Source organism: Cuculus canorus, chromosome 21, assembly GCF_017976375.1.
Source record: "Cuculus canorus isolate bCucCan1 chromosome 21, bCucCan1.pri, whole genome shotgun sequence".
Taxonomy (NCBI): Eukaryota; Metazoa; Chordata; class Aves; order Cuculiformes; family Cuculidae; genus Cuculus; species Cuculus canorus.
The window spans coordinates 1184581-1197028 of NC_071421.1; positions in this window are offsets into that span (position 1 = coordinate 1184581).

Consider the following 12448-nt stretch of genomic DNA (forward strand, 5'->3'; position numbering starts at 1 on the left):
TCCTGGAAGGTCTCTGTAAGGTCTCCCTGGAGCCTTCTCTTCTCCAGGCTGAGCAACCCCAGCTCTCTCAGCCTGTCCTCACAGCAGAGATGATGCCCCATGGCCTCCTCTGGACTTGCTTCAACAGATCCATGTCCTTCCTGTGCTGAGGGCTCCAGGACTGAATGCAGGACTTCAGGTGAGGTCTCACCAGAGTGGAACAGAGGGGGAGCATCCCTTCCCTCGCTCTGCTGCTCACACTTCTTTGGATGCAGCCCAGGATACGGTTTTGCTTTCTGGGCTGCTGCAGCTCGTGTGGAGCTTCTCGTCCACCAGTACCCCCAAGTCCTTCTCTTCAGGGCTACTTTCAATCCATCCCCCACCCAGCCTGTGGTGGTGCTTGTATCCCTCTTTGTGCCAGGGCATTAGCGTTCAGAAGACTGTTACCTGAATCACAAGTGAAACAGTTCATATAACTGATATGAGACATCATATCATATAACTGAGGTGAGACATCAGCTGATTTATCTTCTGTTGAGGTTCCTAGATTCATCCAAGCTGGCAGCAAGCCTGGCTCTTTGTCCACTTTTATCCCTGCTTCATCCAGTACAGCTAACTCTAACCCACTGGGATAGTAAATCTAGTCAGTGGAGACGCGACCACTGGATCTCCTTGGTCATTATTGGGTGAAAAATTCAATAAGGATGAAACAGCAACACGAGGGGTTAATGTGCTGTAGGTCGATATCTTTTTTTTCCGGTTCAACCCAAACTGCCAGAGAATCCTGTTCCAGAGCTTGGTTGAGTTCCTGCACAACCTCTGATTAAACAGGAAAAACCTGTGAATTGTTGGCTTTGAATCCTGGACTGAGGACAGGGTGCACTTGAGTAGCATGCATGCTTCGGTGTTTCATTTGAATTTCTAAAGCTTCAGAGGAAAGGGAAAAAAAAAAAATCTGGGTCTTTCTATAAGAAGGGGGGAAAGATCTAATCTGTTTACACCCTGCATTCCTTACGTTCCTTTGATAGTCTGCTTCTATAAATGCCCTCAGTCCCACCTACAATGTGAGCTTAATGGAGCTGCAGAAAAGCTAATTCTTTCCAGATATGACATAATGTTTCCCAAGGTCCTGTCTCACTTAGACACCAGCGCGTCTAAATTGTGTTTGTGATTGTTCAGTGCTCTGAACAGGTCTTGGTTTTCCTTCAGAGGAGGAGATGGGCATGTACCCACCTTATTTCTAAAAGGCACCTTCCCCTGGTGAGGCTTTAAAAGAGATGTGGGAATGCCCTTTCTGGAATACGAAGCTTGGGTTTTTTGTTTTTTTTTTCTGTTAGTTGTTCTTTTTTCCCTCCTGTTTGAACGTGATGATTCAAACTTGGTGCAAATCCAAGGCAAATAAAAGGTGCAGGAGCCTACAGCTGGTTAACTCCTGAGTAGCTGGGAATGGAGATCACAAAGCAGACTAAAACTGCTTTCCAGTGGTGTGGGCTCCACCCCTCTCTCTTCCCAATCCTATTGGGGGTACTAGGTACTCTCCTGACTGAAGTATAGATGGGAGTTGAAGATTCCTTATCTTCTGCTGCTTTGGTTTTTTCAATCTTCCCCTTTGCTGCAGTTTATTGTAGCGGTGGCGTTCACAGCACTTGATTTACTTTGGTCTATTTTCCCATCTGCACTCTTTTAGAACGGAGCCAGATGTTTGGTTATTTTCCTGTAACACTGTTGTCTTGGGCCGTTGGATCAATCAACACCTCCACAGCAGTAGCAGCTGGATCAGGACCCATGAAATGTGAGAGCACATTGTATTTAAGCAGACAGTGTGGATGTTGAACCACTGAAGGTCTCTGAGGTGGAGATACCTTCTTCACCTGTTGGATGGTAACACTGAACAGAGACTGTTGTTCAGGTGACTGGGAGGAAAGGAGCCGAACCCTCACGGTACCAGTGTCAAAAATGCAAAGTTAAATGTCTCCAGGGGGTATAATATAGACAGAGCTTTCACGTTCTACAATATTTAACCTCTCGCTTTGGAAGTCAGTAGTACATTCTGTCTCTCTTTAAACTCACGGGGGCAGAGAGATTAAGTTTTACCTTCAGTGAAAGGACATAAATCTCCCACATTTTACTTGTCCTCCTGTGAATATCTTTAACTTTGCCTTGAGAAGTCCTTGAAGAAATCAGTGGCTCTAATAATTAACGTTGGAAATGAGGGTACACTTTGCATAACTAAACACTAATATCCTGTCAGGTGTTTCTGAAACAAAGACAATACAGGGAAGAAATGGCAACAGAATATCAACAGCTCCCATCAGAACTAATCTAAGCTCAGTGACCAGCATTTCATAACCAAAAAGCTATTTGAATAGCGTAGCCTTGAATCACAGCTTCCTCCTATGATTTAGCTCTGATTTTATTTGCAAATGAAAGCATAAGCACAACAATATTTGCTTTAATATTAAAGGCTTTTCTGGAAAACAATCTGAATATAATGGAACAAATCCTCAAAGTGTTTAAAAAAAATAATCAAAGAAAGCAAATGAAATGAAAAACCTCCTGATGCTGCGCAGCTCGATCTTCAGTCAGCTGTGGGTCATGCTCCTTTCTTCCTGGTACTCGTCTCTCCATTTCCCTGTTCCTACCACTATCGCCCTTAAATATCAGGAGGACAGCATGCAATCCTGCATTGTCTGAGTTAAACACTTGTTCCTTTTGCACAAATCCTCGCTGGAATTCCACCTTGGCCCCAGTGTTGTTTTCACTCCTGACTCAGCAGGTGAAGGACCACTGAGTTGTGACCTCTTGCAATGGTTTCTTGCCTTCTGCTTCAGAAACAAATTGGGCTTGTTAATTAGCACTGTTCCTGTAAGCTGAGGATTCAGTCTCTGCCTCCAATTGGTTTCCCTCTCGATTGTCAGAATTAGGGAAGGATCTTGTCAATTCGGAGGGCTGCGTGGTTCTCCACCATTAAGAAGGCAGAACTGAGGTGCAAAATCCTGCTCGCTGGGGTATGTTGTAGATGTGGAGGGGGGAAGACCAGCAGTGCTTCCCCTGAGGTCAGCTTTTCCACTGGAAAGTTGGGAAGTGGTTGGTAAGGGTGGTGGCAGCAATAGAGTTGCTTTTGGAAACCCTTGAACAACTTACACTGTGATTGGGTCAGTGTTTAACAGTCTAGCTACAAAGAAAGGTATTTAAAACAATCCTTTGCTGTACCACTGGTTGAAGAAGGGCTTAGGAAGTGTCTCATCCACTGGGATGAGTGCTGTGACACAGTGAAGCTCTGCTGACACGAGAGAGCAGTGCTGTTTTATACCAGACATGAACCTTCAACTGAGAGCACAGCAGTGAATTAATGTCTGTGCAGCTGGGAGCTCCCTCAGTGGAGGAGGTTTGTTTCATTCTGTTCCACACTTCATAGAATGGTTTGGGTTGGAATAGACCTTAAAGCCCATCCAGATCCAAACCCCTGCCACGGGCAGGGACACCGCAAACTGGACCAGGGTGCTCATAACCTCCTCCAACCTGGTCTTTATACTCTAGGCTTCGGTTTTACTCTTTGTTTGCACACTTCTCCTGTAGCGTTCAGGTCATTCAAGCATCTCCTGCTTCAATACAGGTCACCAATTAGGGAAGCTGCCACTTGAAGTGCTGGTAGGAGGTTTCAGGGCAGTGGGACTCCTCCAAGGAGGGGCTGATGGGTGCTACGCAGCCCTGACCCGGCTCAGCACCGCTGTGGTTCTCCAGTCCAGCCGTGCCTGGCACATGGTGCTCAGCCCAAGGAATATTATGGAAGCACACACTGCCTGGCATTAGGGGCACAGAAAGGGTTGCAGAGATAGATAAGCTGCGAGTTAATGAGTTATAGAAGCAGTAAGAGATGATGTAACCAACCACAGGAGACTTACACTAACTAAGTGCATTACTAAAGAAATTTATTTACTAGTCAATCTGAATACGGAGATGCTTCCCAGAACTCTTCATGCTCTCCAACTCCCTGTAGGGTGTTTTTTGGATATTTTTTTTTTTTTCCCAAGGCTGTGATCTACATTTTTGGTGGGTGATTCACAATGTTGTCACCCGATACTTCCTCCTCTGACTGAGGGTTAGCTATTAACCGCCCATCCCGTCTGCCTCCCAGTTTGAGATTAGGCCTGTACGTTTTCCGCCCTGTGTGTGAGGTTGTAAGGCTCTTATAGAGGATGCAAGGCTGAAATGCACTGTTGGTTCCCTCTAAGTAGAAGGGACCACGGCAGATAGTTTAGCAACGTTGTGTTTGATGCAGGCCTGGGCAGGGCAAAGGCAGTTTTCATTAGCCAGCTCCTATGTGGACATGGGGTAGAAGAAAGCATTCTCCATCACTAGTAAAGCAAGGCTTCCTAGAGCCATGGTTGAACAGCTGCAGGGACTTGGTTTACTCCAAGACGAGCCGTTTCAGTACCTTGTCTCTGGTTGTTTGAATTCAGTTCAGAGCTGGACTTGTCTCAAGTCTTGTTTTGGATAGAGCGCATAGCAAAAAGCCATTCCTCAAACACTGTCTGACTCCTTTACAGCATTCTTCTTGTTCCATCATTTGCATCCCTTGGCTTCCATTTGTCATTTGTTTTGCTGCTTCTGTTTCCCCAAAGGTGCCTCATCTCAAAGGAATGAAATGTTTTGAGCCAACGCCTGGAGGCCCTGTGTTAATTTGTTTTATGGTCCTTTTCTACCAGCTCATCCCTCCTATTTTCTGCAAACAGAAATTCCTTTTTCATCTAGAGCAGCCGTTTGAATCAGCAAGTTGAAAACATCACCATCAATCAAGTTCATGTTCAGTTTAACTTCCAAGCGTCCAAGTGATTTAGAAACTTGAGTTCTGTTTGTAGAAGTGATCAAAGTCCATATGCCAGATTTGAAGGTATTTCAGAGCTTACATCCATTGATTTGAAGGAAAGTTCAGTTCCTAAACACATGCCATCATGATTCCATGCCTTGGGGCTGACATCCTCTAAGGTATGTGGCTTTCTAGCATCTACAGGAACCATGGAAGCTATGAAAGAGGAATCTAGGAGTTTGGAGATGCTTTTTTTCAACATTATGGATTAAATTCAGTAACAGAGACTTCTATTTTAAAGTCCCAAGATATGCAGTTAAAATAGATGAATGTTGGTGGAGGCAGCAATCCCTCATCTCCTTCTTTGCCTCCAGGCTCTTCCAACACCCCCTCAAATTTACTTGTTTAGGAAGGATTCACATCTTGGAGTACAGGGAGAAATGACGTCCCCTAAGCTCTTATTTCAGATACTGACTTGTCCTTTCTGCTTGAAGCATGTGGGCTCCAACAATCGAGGTCGACCTCTGGCCTGAAATACGTCCAGAAAACCTGCAGTTTAACAGTATTGTGTTTGTCTAGGAACCATTTGCAAAACAACATCATGCGACTTATTGACAATGGTTTCTGTGCTGTGTGAGCAGCCTGTAACTGTCTCCCTGGCGATTTCTCCAGCCTGAACAACCCCAACTCTCTCAACCTGGCCCTGTACGGGAGGTGCTCCAGCCCTCGGATCATCCTTGGAGCCTCCTCTGGACCTGTTCCAACAGCTCCATCTCCTTCTTATGTTGAGGATTCCAGAACTGGACACAATGCTCCAGCTGAGGTCTCACCAGAGCGGAGCAGAGGGGCAGAATCCCCTCCCTCCATGCTGGCCTTCTGGACGTGGTAATTGGGCTTTCTGTAAGCGGCTCAGGCAGCTGGGCAGTCCACCTCTATTAAAACAACCTCCTTCGTGCTAGACTGATGTCCCCAAATAAAGGTAGAGGAGGCAACTGACTGCCATGGGCTGTGAGGGGTAGCAGAGGGACCATGGTTCTACTTCTTAACTCCAATTATTCCAAAGACCGGCAGCAGCTGCCCCACAGGGGTCAGGCATCAAACATTCCAAGAGAAATAAAGCAGATAGTGAGTGCAGGAGGAGACCAGGCCTTCCTAAAAGTGGAAACTTCCCACTGTCTGTAGCATCCAGAGCAGCAAACCCCTTCTCCAGTGCCCATGGATCCAGCGCCCTTTGCTCTGAGCCTTTCCTCTGAAGAAGATCTCTCCTTGTTTCCTTTTGCCTGACCTTCTGAGAAGGCTTGAATGGGCTCAGCCGTGGGACAACTGGTCCCAAGCTTCCTTTGTCTTTAACATCTCTTTTCTTTGCTGCTTCTACAGAGTAAAAGAAACAGCATCATCTATAGGCAGGGATCAGCTGAACAGCCTTGGGACCACAAGAAGACACATCCCAGCCTTTACCAAAGCTGCTGACCTGGGTGTTTGGGCTACAGCCGTATCAACTTTGAATATTTGATAATGAATTCAGCCACAGTAAGTCATAATCAGTCATGCTGTAAATGATAAATAGAATAAAACTCTCTCCTGCAGCTCTAAATTGTGGATTAGCTCATCTGTCACTTCCAACTTTTCTTTTGTTCTTATCAGCAAACTACAGATTAGAAGGAGGGGGCTTTGAAACTGTCCTTAACTATTCTTATAAATCATAGTTTTTAACCCTTTCAGCAGCACGAATATAAAATGGACCATAAAAGGGTAAAAAGCATTAATTTTCTCTTTTCTTAAAGAATTAAAGTGGTGTAAGAGAGCAAGTAACCAGAACAACGATTAAAAACTGGATTTCTTTAAGGCAGCGTACACAAGCTTTTTGACTGAATATGCAATTTCAGTGTAGGAAAAGTAAGAATACTTTTTTTTTCCAAACAAAAATAATACTGATAAACTGAGTTATAGGCTAATTTCCTCATTTAGGGAAAATTATCAGCAATTGGTTAAGAAGAAAAAGAGCAGAATGGGTTATGTTTCATTGATCCTTCTCTTCCTTTTGTTTCTTCTAGGACGACAGGGAATTGGGTGAAGCAGTGGAAAAGAAATCTATGTATTTTATGATGCTTTAATAATTTTGCAGCCTGACCCTTAAGGAAAGGATTGCTTTACAAGTAAAACATAATAATCCCAGCGCGTTGCTGACAGAGCAGCCAGAAAAAGATACAGTTCCCCTCAGTGACCCCACTTAGAGCTTCTGTTGCAGTGGGAATTCTGCATGATGTCAAACCATGTTTGGGTTGCTTCACAGCAGCGTGCTGCAAGCAGCTAAAGAAGTGGAGGGGGGGTGAGTGGGACTTGGTGATTGGCAAATTCATTCATCAGCAGCGTTATTATTCATTTTTACACGGGCATCAGCTAACACAGCAAAATACAGCAAGGAAAATGTGCCTAATGAGTGACAGACTCTTGGCTTGAAAGGGTCAGGTCTTCTGGTGTAATAAAACAACAAAGCAGTGCAGGACAATGATCCGAAAGCCATGGAACAGATAATGAGAAGGGGAGGAGGAACCTGGGAGGTCACCTAGTCTGTTCCTCTGCCCCAGGCAGGATGAACTCTAAAAACCATCCCTTGCAGACCTTTGATGCCACTGACATCTTTCACTGACCGGTATTTTGCAGGTTGACCAGTAAAGTCAAGGCATTTTCAGAACAAGTGAGCTTTCCTCTGTTTTCTGAGGAGCACACAAAGGAATTGCACTAGTACATCATCTGCAAGGCAATTTTAGGTGTCTTGGAGGTGAAAACACTCCTGGAGTTCACATCATTGAAGAACTGTGGAGTCTGTTGAGATAATCAAGTGTCTGCAGCTCTCCTGCTGTCCTCAGCACAACCGTTGCCCTCTGTCCCAGCCTAAGGTTAGGCTGTTAGAGACAAACACGAGAGTGATGTTGGAGGAAGAAGTTTCAGCTTGCCTATGAGGAAGGTAAGAAAAGTAGGAATAGGGGACATGACTGTTTTGCAAACTCACTCAGGGGGCGGTGGAGCACTGGAACAGCCCCCAGGGAACCAGTCGTGGCGACAAGCCTGACTATTGCAGAAGCATTTGGCCAACACGGTGTGAGTGTCGGAGTTGTCCTGTGCGGGGACAGGAGTTGGACTCGACTACCCTTGTGAGTCCACTCCGATCCAGGCTGTTCTATGAATTTGATGGTACTGCATACCTCTGAGGTTTTTTCCGTAGCATCTGTCAAGGGAGCAGCTTTTTTTAAACAGAGCTGTTTCATCACCCAGACTGAAATCTTTTGCCTTTACCTGCGTGTCTGTCCCTCTCTAACGTAGGTCATCAGCGTGGTATCTTGTGCTACTTGCATCACGCTCTCCTACACTTGGAGAGGCGAACTGCCAGGCCTTGGCTACCTGTCCCTTTCTCGCTGATTATGAGGAATAGCAGGGGAAAAAAGGAGAAAACCTTAGGTCAGAGACACAGTTGTTTGTTCATGTGGCATGGGGTGCTCTCATAGGATTTTTCCTACAGCTTAAGCTGTTTGGTTCTATCAAACACCATGTTGAAGCGAGCTATAATGCACTATCGCCCTTTCCACTTGATAGCAATTACAATCATGGTGGCCAAGCCCACCTCAGAGTAAGCAATCAAGAGGCCATCAAGTGATATCTAATTGCAGTCATTAACATTTTAGCAAACTTACAAGTGAGAAAAATCAGTGCTCAAAGTAGAGCTGGACTTAAAACCATAGAATCGGAATAGTTTGGGTTGCAAGGGACCTTAAAGATCATCCAGTTCCAACCCCTCTGCGATGGGCAGGGACACCTCGCACCTGATCAGGCTGCCCGGATCAGCCAGGGCCACCCCACATTGCTGACGTACCTTGCAGCACGGAACGCAGATCCCTGCATCTTGCACTGTGCAGCAGCAGTGGTGCATGCCTTCAGCTCAAAAGATTTGTCTTTCCTTTATGACAGCAACGCTAATATTTCTCGGTGGTGAGTCAAGGGCAGGATTCCTGTACAGCAAGGGGACGGATCTCTTAATCTCTTGCTGGTGACTTTTGTAAATTCCTGCACAGGCTAGAAAAATGTTTGTAAACACTGAAAATGCTTACAGTGCTGGAAATCATCAAATGATTGTAGCAAAACTGCCAAAACCTGATTTTGTCCAGCTGTGTGGCAAATATTTGCTTTTTCTTATACTCTTCACTCTCCTTATTATAGACATTTTCCTTACAATGACCTCCCGCTCTTTACATGCAACTAGATGTCTCTTGACTTTCAATTTTAAACCCTCTGCGTTCAATTAGCTCGGTAGTTCCTGCCGTTAGGAGACAGTTTTCAAAGAGAAGTGAAATGGGAGGAGTAGCAGCACAGAACTTGTCTTGTCTAATGAAGCAAGCCAAGCAAGGCCATGCCAGGGTTATCTAGGTACGGTTGTATTTGATAATGACTCAGCCAGGGAGCTTCCTGGCTGGCCAACACCCATTCCTACAAACTGCTCTGGTGGGAAGGATGACTCAGGGTGTGCTCAGTGGTGCGCCTGCTGCTCTGCTGGGAACAGTGTTCTGGTGCCCTTTCTGTAGGGGCTCCCTTGGAGGGTGCCAAGAGAGAAAAAGACATGTTCCAACGAGCTGCTTTTTTTGTGAGCGAGGTACCTTTTAAATAAATAGAGCTTGCTTTGTTCGAAGTTGGAAACTAAACCAGGAAATTCAGAGTTAAGGACAGTACTTTCTCATCTAAACCTCCCAAATATCTCTTGGGTCACACCAAAGTGTTAGTGTTCTCAGAAGGTTCAGTGGAAATACAGTCTCCTTATATTATTTGCACAGTGTGACCACTTACGTGGTCGGCTACGCAACCTGACTGGTCATGAGCAAGGAAAGGGGTGGGTTTTACCCTCCCAGTGCCCTTGGATTGACATTGTACTTGAGCAGAGCCTGTCTGACTTTGTGTAGGGCAAACATCAACTCAAAAGCTAAAATCTTGCCCCTGTGTGTCTGACAGTGACACAATTTGTAATTTAAGGGCAAGAGCACCTGGGCTTTTCTCCTCCTTTTCAAAGGAGTCACTTCAGCGAAGCTGTTATTTGTCTACACTTCCACATCCCCATCTATAAAATAGGAAGAAGGTTCATTTCCTCCATAAAATGGCTTACGATCTGCCAGTGATGGAGACAATAGATGTTTTGGTTGTTGGTACCAGTCCTTCTGCCGCAGTACACAAACAACGCTTTGAAAACATTAAGCTGTAATCATACTTCCCTGTAAGAAAAATAGCAGTCTTAAGGCAACCTCTCTACTAAACCCAAATGATGTTCTAAGAACTTATGGGTTTGGCTCCACAAACGTCGTAAAATTAATGAAGAACAGAATGTGGGTTTTTTTAGAAAATGTAGAAATACGCAGCAGCATACGGGAATTTTTCAGAAACTGGACTGAAGAGGCCCTGACTCCATTTGCCCCAAACTTTTGGCTTCAGCAAACCAAATGAAGCATTTTTAGAAGTTACAGACACTCAATACTGTCTTTAACTATGTTGTTTTAATCAACAAAATATGGGCACAATCATTCTTCCCTTTGCAGTTGGTTGTTTATGGCTTTTCTCCCTTGTATTTTTTCCGTTTGGTCTTTTCCCAGATTTTTCTGGGTCTGATTCTCCCCTCTCCTTATCCCCCCAATCAGCTGCTTGCAACGTTTACTGTAAGCATAGCTGTGTGGAATTTGCTCGTACCATTTGCTTTATTAACTTGGCTAGTTAATGAAAAATCAGATGAAATCTGGCTCTGTCTCTTAGCCTGGCATATAAATGGATTGATGCTACTCTACATCCCTATTTTTTTTCCTGGCTGAAGAATATCTAGAGTTTCAGAACTGTTGCTGTGTTAGTAGTGATTAGGTTTGGAGACAATTGTTATCCCTGTTTATGTGCCTGCTCGAGTCTAATTAAGGCAAAAGGGAAAATGCACTCAAAAGACTCGCTTGTATTCTAGGAAATATGATAATGCTTATAAGAAACTACCAAAAAAATTAACCTTAAAGACTCCATATTTGTGAACAGATCTTTCATTGTGAGTAGAAGTAAAAAGTTACCCTGAATAGTGAGAGTACTGGGATTTTTTTTTCCAATTGATACGTGTATGGGCTGGACTCTAAGCGCAGAGTGAAAGCCTACAGGCTATGCAACACCAGCTTCAACCAAAGGCTGATGTTCGCACATGTTTGCTCACTCGCAGTGGTTTGGGTGCAATGTGTGAAAAAGAATGACTGGAAACATTAAAAAAAAAACAAGTCTTGAATCAAGTCCCATTGCAAGCAAGGGCAGGATTGACCATAAACATTTGGGAGCAGTTTGGGTGAGTGGTTCACAAGAAAGAGAAGGTTCATGAAATGAATTGCTTTCCCTTTCGTTCACTGCAGGAAATTGTAAATCCAAACATTTGTGTTTGCTGGGGTTTGTGCCTCTCTATTTCAGTTTGGCCCCTGTAGAATAACTCCAAAATCACTGGATAATGGAGAGGTTGGAAGCAGCACTCGCTCTCTTAATGTTTTCTGTCTGTTGGCTTTGGTTGCTCTTGACAGAAGAACTTTTCAGAATGGAAATCCCCTGTGTACTACTCTAAGTACCGGTATAAGGATACTAAAGATCAGTTAAAACAACAGGTCTAGCTTCTTCTGGAGGCTCCAATGTTTGGTGGGATACTCTAGCTTCCCCCGTCACAAAGCTGATCCCGTGCAGTTGGATGCCTGCTGCAGCACGCTGCCAAGAAAAGAAGATGCTCCATTGATGACCTTGTCTTCTCAAGTAGTTGTCATAAGCAGAGCACGCCCACTGCGCAGGCATATCCTAGTCTGGGATAAGCAGCAGCACGGAGAAGGTTGTTTACACCTCAGCTGGTGAGACTCAAAAACCAAAATGATGTGGAAGTGGTAATTATTTGATGACTGAAAAAAAAAAGGAGGCCTAATAACTGACTAGTTCAGCTCTGCCATAGTATTGAACTGTGTGGCTCATGTCTAGAATGTCCTGTTTCAACATGCTGCCATCAGCTGGGGTTCGGCTGTTGCCTTCTTTTTCCCTAGAGAGATTTATTTGTTGTTACACAGTGCTGGTGATTTAAGTAATGCATTATTTAACCCTTTTACTGGCAAAAGCTGCTGTGATGCACGTTTGTGTGATACAGGGTGTGAATTTAACGGTCTCCCCGTATGTTTTTATTAAAAAGAAAACAAAAAGAAAAAGATATAACTCCATCTAACAGGTGATGTAAGGCTCAACCCTTCTCCCCTCCTCCTCCTCTCCCTCTGCAGTAATCACATTATTCACTGGGATGGAAAAAAGAGTTGGTGTTAGTTTCCTCCATTCCCACACCTTGCAACCCAGCACAAGTTACTGCCATTTCTTGTCCTTCAGAGACCAATTATTGTAGACGAACTCAGGCACAGAAGCAGCGTTGCTAGGAGTGGGAAATGGGGACTGGGGCTTTATGCAAGTTTTTGAGACCGGCAAGGTGCAAAAATCCAGATTGACCCTTTGTAAGCCATGTAGAACGGAAATTTTGGGGCAGTTTGAAAGTGGCGTGTATGAGATCTAGGAAATGGCCTGAGTCAAGTCTCCTGCATCTGATGTCCTGTAGGGGCAACCTCAGGAGCATGAGGGGTGATGTCT